Source organism: Galeopterus variegatus, unplaced genomic scaffold (assembly GCF_000696425.1).
Source record: "Galeopterus variegatus unplaced genomic scaffold, G_variegatus-3.0.2 Scaffold4615, whole genome shotgun sequence".
In the NCBI taxonomy this organism is placed as follows: Eukaryota; Metazoa; Chordata; class Mammalia; order Dermoptera; family Cynocephalidae; genus Galeopterus; species Galeopterus variegatus.
The window spans coordinates 204,715-213,951 of NW_007730726.1; the positions used below are offsets into that span (position 1 = coordinate 204,715).

General features: G+C 38.6%; 1 protein-coding gene across 4 annotated transcripts in view; it reads right to left on the reverse strand.

Moving 5' to 3' along the window:
- The window catches only part of FBXO25 (F-box protein 25), a 90,689-nt gene that overhangs the window by 53,611 nt on the left and 27,841 nt on the right, over window positions 1-9,237 (reverse strand). The gene's annotated exons all lie outside the window — the stretch shown is intronic.

Sequence of the window (9,237 nt, forward strand, 5' to 3'; positions counted from 1 at the left end):
AATGCTCAACATTTCTGTTTATCCCCTAGATTTGTAAAGATTTATCTGGAGCTAATCATTACTCCACTGAACATTTTCTTATTAAGCATCAACCAAATATACTTTTAAGTCACTTAACTGAAACCAGACGAAGTAAAACACATATTTTTGCCACTTAAATAGACTTAATTAAAAACTTTTCCATTATTTATTCTTTTTATATGAAATAAGGAAATAAATAAAATCATAAGGCAATAAATAACTTGAACATCTTTTCTTTTTTAAAAAAGTTCATTCCTTAAAATACAACAAAAACCCTGTGAACAGCAATCCACATGCTCAAAACTAAATATGTATATAATGTTTATTTTTCAGCACACTATAACTGAGATTGTTTTCACTCTGAAAGCGAGGAAAGAGGCTCTGTGGAGATAAGCTGGCCAGTGGAGCCATATAGGAATGATACTCAAAGCCAAGGAACTAAAATTGCTTATTTCCACATCATTGTTATTTGACAAGAAAATTGCACACAAGTCCCTCTCCACTCACCAGTATTCACTTTTAATAAAACCAGCTGAGTTTGCCAAATAGGAATGATACTCAAAGCCAAGGAACTAAAATTGCTTATTTCCACATCATTGTTATTTGACAAGAAAATTGTACACAAGTCCCTCTCCACTCACCAGTATTCACTTTTAATAAAACCAGCTGAGTTTGCCAAATGAACCTATTTATCACTGTGGGAATAGACAAATAGCACTGGCAATAGTTGTAAATCATCAAGACAAGCAAAGGCACATTTGAAAAACATACAAACAACTTAAAATTCCATGAGAGGCATTAAATAACACCAATTCATGGGAATGTGCTGATCCTCATATCTTATATATAATCTTACTGTAGTTTGCTGTCACTGATACAAATACTGTATGTAGAAGTTCTAAAGTCTGAAAAAGCTTTTCTAACTAAATCACAAACATACCAAAGGAAAAGCAGAAATACACTGTTCTCCAGAAATAGTCACAGAAATGAAAACAGGATATGGAAGAACAGAAGACTGCCAACTGATCTTATCAGTCAAGGGAGAGGGACTTCCCTATGCACCTTGGCTCTGGCATGTGAGTGGGGCAGGAAGGTGAGCCTAGACATGTGGAATGTGACCTGGGCTTTGCCCAGGGTGCTGGGCCAGATTCAGATGCTTCCACAATGAGGAAACAGCCTCATCTTCTTCCTGGCTGAGACCTGGGTATGGCTGCCTACAGTCACCACATCCTCCGGCAAATCTAGTCCTATACTGTGTTGGCTGTGGCTCCCTTGGGGCTCTCCATACCAGTGGACTCTGTAGGTGGAGCCAACCTTAGTGGGCATCACCAGGATGCTTCCGGGGCCACTGTGGGCAGCAATACGACTCAAAGGACTTTGGAGTTAGGCCCTAGGGGAGTCTATGTCAAATTTGAATAAGAAGCCCGAGCCCACAAATGACAATTAAGGAGAAATGGTTACTTTAGAGAAACTATTAACTTAGTTGCTATTTGTATACAGGGAAAAAAAGCCATATTTTTTGGTAGTGGTTTTTATACTGCCAGGTAAACAAAAATGTTAAAAAGTGGGGAAGAAAACTAATGCTTCTGAAATTAAAATCCAACATCCATAAATATTGATAAAATAGAATTTAATGCCGTACAAATCTTCCCATTTTGCATGTACGTAAACCATCAATCAACTACTTTTCACAGCAAACACTTCTTTCATAACCTTTGGTTCCATGAGCAAGATAAACATCACCTATCCGGACTTAAAAAACAATGGAAACTTGAACAACAAAAAACCTCAACAACCCAATTTAAAAAAGGACTTCAATAGATAATTCTTCAAAGACATACAAATAGGCAACAAGCACACGAAAAGATGCTCAACATCTTAATTGTCACAGAAACAATTGTTTTGGAAATGCAAATTAAAACTACAATGAGATACCAAGTCACACCTATCAGGAGGACTACTATCAAAAAAACCCAGAAAATAACAAGTGTTGCTGAAGATGTGGAAAAATTGGAACCTTTGTGCACTACTGGTAGGAATATGAAATATTACAGCCACAGTAGAAGACAGTATGGTGGCTCCTCAAAAAATTAAACATAGAATTATCATATGATCCAGAAATTCACCTTCTGAGTATACTAGTACATCCAAAAGAACTGAAAGAAGTGTCTCAAAGAGATATTTATACATCCATGTTTGCATGGATAAACAAAATGTGGTACATCCATACAATGGAAGTCTTAAGAAGGAAAGAAATATTGACACAGGCTCCAACATGGATGAACCTTAAGGATTTCATGCTGAGATAAGCCAGTCACAAAAAGACGAATACTATCTAATCTGACTTACATGAGGTCCCTAGGGTAATCAAGTCATAGAGACAGAAAGTAGAATGGTGGTTACCAGGGCAGGAGCTGGGGAGGTAGTGTTTAATGCGGACAGAATTTCAGTTTGGGAAGATGAAAAAGAGTTCTGGACATGGATGGTGCTGATGGTAGCACAACAATGCAAATGTTCTCAATGCCACTGAACTGGACATTTTAAAATGGTTGAGATGGTAAATTTTATGTTAAGTGCAAGTTACCACAACTAAAAAGAGAGAAAGAGAAGGAGAGGAAGCAGCATGCTAATCGAGTCTTGTTCAGGTAGTGTAGGGTGTGTGTCAGGGGGACAGAGAGGAGGAAGGAAGCAAGTGTTAAAAACCAACAAACAATAGAGTTACCACAACTAAAAAGAGAGAAAGAGAAGGAGAGGAAGCAGCATGCTAATCGAGTCTTGTTCAGGTAGTGTACGGTGTGTGTCAGGGGGACAGAGAGGAGGAAGGAAGCAAGTGTTAAAAACCAACAAACAATAGAACCTCACACAATAAGACAAGTTGAAAATACAGGGCACAGATGTATCTGCAAGAACCACAGAATACCTATATATTTAAAGTGCATCTAACTTATAAAGGTCATGGTTTTTAACTCCACATCCACAGTTAGCTGCCCCACCGACACCCCAACCACCCTTTTTCTGGGCAACATGCCCAAAAGGCAACGAAACTCCAGGATTTCTCAGATAAATCCACCTGTGGTGAATGACTTCCCCCAACTTCGTTTCCAATCAAGAAAAGGAGAATGTAGAGAAGAATCAACAAACCAAACAGAAATAACCTAGAGCCAAGAATAGAAACTATTCTCATAATTCAACTCCAAAAGTTAGAATGCTGCTTTAATATTTATTGTTAAGTGTGATCTGATCCTTTCCCTAAATTATCATCCTTTCCCTAAATTATCATCCTTAGTCTAGTGATGACCTATTAGAAAATTTACATTTTCCTCTGATGACATCCTGAAGAGTAGGATAACATAGACTTAAGCTTCTTTTTCCAGACCAGTCAGGGGTACTAGGGATGGTCTTTACATGATGTTATGGGCCATCCTCTTAAAATAATTTTCCCACAATTCTAGGAAATGAGACAGGCTAGGGTAAGCCTCTAGTTTTTAAAATGGTTAATCAAGGGCAGCAGTTTTTAATTATAGTGCTATAAGATATGTCACAAAAATTTTGTTGCAACTAACACAAATTACCAAAATTTGTGAATGATTTAAGTTTTAATAATTATAAAAGTAATATATTGCTTATAATAAAAATATCAAATAATATAAGAGTATAAAATGAAAGTGTCCTTTATCAAACCCATGTCTGAACTAGCTAAAATGTTATTTCTATTTTTATTTGTTCTGGGTGCTAATTTTAATAATTCCAAAAAAGATACACCTACCTCTATTTCTTGAGTTGTCTATAAAAGATAAGGAATTAAGGTGGTTATCACATTCCTCTCAATTTTGACTGGCAGCTCATCGTTCAACAATTATCAATTCACAGCCAATCTTACTCTCTCCCCTGCCATCTTTTGCTCCGCTGCCAAACCTGAGTGTTGTGAAGTAAGCCCCAGATAGGACATGGTTTCATGTGTAAGCATTTCTGGGTTGTACTCACTGTCCTGTTGTGATCAGCATATTTACTGTGGGGAATGGTGGGACATGCTGTTAGACCGCACGGGTCTGGGCTCTAGATACCCCCAGCTACCCAGCGTGTTGCCCCGACCACGGCCACCCCTCCCACACAACTGCTCTCTGTGTGGATCAGACCCCAAGACCTCCAGGGCCTAGGGATGGAGGTATACACACCATTTGTTCTGTTGCTTGCCTCTACTGCATTTCTCAATTAAGTACCCTGAAGCTTTCCTTGATACTCACCTTACAGTGTTTTCCACCACATTTGAGAGTGGCCCCTGGTTGCTCCCACCTGTGTGGCAACCCCCTCAATCTTTCCCACCAGGCTGTCTTCTGTCCTTCAATCAAATACTGTGCTCAGTGTCTCGCAGATTCTCCATCATTTCAGGTCCACTGAGATGTTCAGAGTTGCCCCCTCCCTGTTTTTAATTTCTCAAGTACAATATATATTTACAGTGTACATTAGTCATCTTGGGCTGCTGTAACAGAACACTAAACTGGGTGGCTTAAACAACAGACATTTATTTCCTCACAGAACTGGAGGCTGGAATTCCTAGATCAAGGTGTCAACAGGGATGGTTTCTCCTGAGGCCTCTCTCCTTGGCTTGTAGGTGGCTGCCTCTCTCTGTGCCCTCCCGTGGTCTTCTCTATATGTGTGTGAACATCCCTGGTGTCTTTTCCTCTTCTTATCAGGACACCAGTCCTATTGGATTAGGATCCCACCCTTATGACCTCATTTAACTTTTGTTACCTCCTTAAAGGCCCTATCTCTAAATATAGTCAAGTTGGCAGTTAGGGCACCAACATACGGATTTTGGGAGAACATAATCCAATTTATAACACGGTATTTAAAATAATACATCCTTTTATCATTTCTACAGTTTAACATAGGAGGGGAAACTGTAAAATACATCCATCCAATTTCTTGGAATCAGAATCTTGTAAACTGCAGAAAACCAGATGTATTTATTATTGTAGTGAGTTGAATGGTGGCTCCTCAAAAGATGTCTAAGTTCTAACCTGTGGTGCCTGTGAATGTGACCTTATTGGAAAAAAAGGTCTTTGCAGATATAATTAAGTGAAAAATCTCAAGGTAAAACTATTCTCGATTAACTAGGTGTCCTTACAAGAAGAGGAGGAAAGGCCACACAGGGAGAAGGCCATGTGTCAACGGAGATAGTGATTGGAGTGATGTGTCTATACACCAAGAATTGTGCCAACACCAGAAGCTGGAGGAGGCATGGAACGGATTATCTCTCAGAGCCTCCAGAAGGAACCAACCCTGCCAACCCCTTGATTTTGGATTTCTAGCCTCCAGAACTGCGAGGGCATAAATTTCTGTTGTTTTAAGCCACCAAGTTTGTGGTTATAGCACCCTGGAAAACTGATAGAGTTTGGATATGTTGTCCCCCCTAAACTCATGTGGAAATCTATCTCCAACATGGCAATGCCAGGAGCTGTTTGGGTCATGGGGGCGGATCGCTCATGAATGGATTAATGTTCTCCCTGAGGGGAGGGTAGTGAGTTCTTGCTCTATTAGTTCCTGTGAGAGCTGGTTGTTTAAAGACGCTGGCACCTCCCCTCTCTATCTTTCTTGCTTCCTCTTGCCATGTGATCTGCTTGTACCTGCTGGCTGCCTGCCATTTTCTGCCATTAGTAGAAGCAGCTTGAGGCCCATGCCAGATGCAGCTGTGCCAGAATTATAAGCCTAATAAATCTCTTTTCTTTATAAATTACCCAGTCTCAGGTATTCTGTTATAGCAACACAAAAACAGACTAATACAAAAACTAAGACAATTATCTATCTTCTTTAGTTAGCTCAGTTTGATATTGATCTTGAAAGGCACATGTATGCTATCAATTCTACCATTCAAATAGAGGAGACAGCATACATGTGACAACTTGTCTGAAAGATTTTATATAACAAGGTAACAGTGACATACACAACGTAATCATTTCACCAAAAACAAAACAGAACAAACCTTTGAACACAGCCATTGATAAATAACTCTTCAGCTGACCACCTCTGATGTTTCTTTCAGAATCACTTTTACTCTTCATCCTCGTTAGTTCATTCTCCCAATAGCACTACAATTTCTGCTCTAACAATCCCCGATCATTAAGTTATACTTCTATTCATCAATGACTGCCTGTTAAACTTAGGTTTTTATCCACACATTTTCCAAAAAAGATTGGGGGTTGTATTATTTTCTCTTGGTAGGCAAATGTTCACATTTACTCATTTTCCTGATATAAAGTTACTTTCTCATCAATGTATTATTAGCCTTTAATTGTAAAAAGATATTACAAAAGAAAAAGTCTAGTCAATTTTATATAAGTTAAAAAAAGATATGAAACTTATTTTTAGGATTAATATTTCTTTCCTAAATATGTGACATGACATGCTTAAGGAATCTAACACAAACTTACTACATGAAGGGCTCACCAGAGCAGCCAGCAAACAGAACACTGGGGTGAGGTAGACCAGTAGTAGATTCATGCCTAGGCCTCATTCAACAGGAAGAAGCAACTGGATCATGCACACCATGCAATTTAGCAGAATGTAGCTCTGTTAGGGAAGGGCTGTATCAGAAAGTCCATCAGAAGAGGCTGTAAACCCATCAAAAAGTACCACAGACGCACAAGGGTATACAGAGTTGCTGCCTCTTACATTCTATGACTTCCTGTGTGCACAATTCTGACCTCTATCTCACCTGTACAGACAGAATCTCACCCAACTCATGGCCAGGGTATTCACATGGCTGACAGTTCTATAAATTAATTCTCCACTTAATTTTTAGAATGTATATCTGTAAAACCGAGAATAACAAAACTAGACTTGTAAGTGGTTTTCTGGTAGGGATAACAGGCCTAGGATAGAATAGGTTCAGGTAACATATTTAAGATATTCAAAGGGAAAAAAAGTGAGTCGAAGATTTAAAATTTAGATAAACTGAGTGTCAAGGGTAAAGGCCACACACATTTTTTATGAGCATGCACAAACACAGGGAAGTATCATGACCAGGCACTGAGAAGAGGAATCCACTGAAGAATGAGTTCTGGAAATCAAAACGACTAGAGGCAGAGGCAAAAGGCTGGGGCTGTATAGGCCACATATGTTTATTTGTAGAACTACTGGTAAATGATGATGATAAAAGTACAGCATGTGATGGTTATAAGCTTGGACAAAGTAAACAGAGAAAAACAACCAAAAAAATGGTGGTGGGAATGGGGGAGAGGATGTGTCAGGTGTCAACTGGGAGAAAAGGGGGACAGGACTGCTTCAGACCAGACGCTGGGCAGAGGGAGGGGAAGGAGGAGAACACTAGCTAATTGCAATATCACATCCTGAAGAAACTAAGGGTATGATGCAAAGGTATTAGTATAAAGGTGAAAATCATAAGGGGGAAAAACCAAAAGAATAAAAGCAAATAAAGCAGAACAAAAGGTGATAGGTTCCCTATTTTTGTGATGTAAAAAATGCACACATATGTACAAATACATACAGGTGTAGATATACATTATACACAGAAACTGAGGCCAGATGGAGCCATAACTGTGAATGGGCACAGCTCACCTATTAAAAGGAAAAGAGTTTTGGATTGGCTCACAGAGCAAAATCAAACACCATACATATAAGACACACACCTATAAAAGGTTTGGGAAATATATAGAGAATTTATGGAACCCAGGAAAAACAACTGTCACAAGAAACTTTATAGTATTAAATGCCTATATCAATATAAATTTATATAATAAAAATACATTATTTAAACACACAACCTAAAAAGCCAGAAAAAGAACAGGCAAACCAAAAGAAAGAAAGGAATTATTAAAGATAAAAGCAGATAATATTAAGTAGAAAAAGAATAGAACTAAAAAGTAAATCCAAAAGCTGGTACTCTGGAGGAAACGAACAAAAACAAACCACTAGATATTTTATCAGAAAAAAGAAAAAAAAAAAGCACAAATATATGAAATTAATAATGATGAGAAGAAAATACAAATGCTAACAGAGGAAAATTTTAAAATTGCAAAAGACTACATGGTACAACTCTTTGCAAATAAGTTAGAAGCATATGAAACAATTCTTTAAAAATATATAAATTTAATACTCAATAAAAAATATCAGGTTTTCTTTTCCTGGAGCTAGACAAGTTAACTGTAAAGTTCATTTAAGAAGCAGCAAGCAAGAATAACCAGACAACTCTGAACAAGAACAGCAATGGGGGAGGAGTCTGGCCCTACCTGATATTAAAACACATTACAATGGCAGTCCGACAGGACAGAATAGAAAGCCCAAAAGCAGTCCCATGAAAATTCAGTATACAATAAAGGGGACTTCTCAAAACTGCAGTATACTACACAAGGAAATTCAGTATACAATAAAGGGGACTTCTCAAAAAATGGGGAAAAGGTCTTTTAAATAAATGGTGTTGCAGTAACTGGATAGTTACTACACAAAGATACAGATTTGTTCCTCACATCACACCCTCAGATGAATTTCAAATGGAGCAGAGATTCTCTTTCTCTCTCTCTCTCCCCCCTGAGGTATAATTTATAAACGGTAGAACGAATAGATTTTTAAGTACAGTTCAGGGAGTTCCGACCTATGTAATCACCTGTAACACACACCCAATCAAGACCCGATGCTTCTACACCACAGAAAGTTGCCTCCCGCTATTCTCAGTCAGTCCCAGCCCTCCCCCTAAAGCTGTTAAGGCAATAATTGGGGAGGGGCTCAACATTAATCTTACCTGCCATGACTGTGTGCCCCTGAACTGACAATATACCCCAGACTTGATTGCCTTGCACAGTCAGACAATATAATACAATACTGTCTCTTGGTCTTTGGCTTGCCTCTTAATTTTTTTAGAGATGAATTAAAAAATAAAAAACTCTTAAAAATAATTTTACTCTTCCAGAAGAGTTGCAGAAACAGTCCAGAGGACATTCCTGAGTTTTTACACAGCTTCCCCTGGCATCTTACATACCCACAGAACAAGGATCAAAACAAAGAAACAAACATTGGTAGAATGCTAGCAAGGTGACTACAGGCTTTATTCGTGTTTCACCTGGTCTCCCACTAACGCCCTCTTGTGTTCCGGGGACCCATCCAGGATACATACCATGTTTAGGTGACACAGTTCCACGGTCTCCTCCCATCCAGGACAGTTTTGTAGTCCTCTCATCTTTCGTAACCTTGACAATTTTG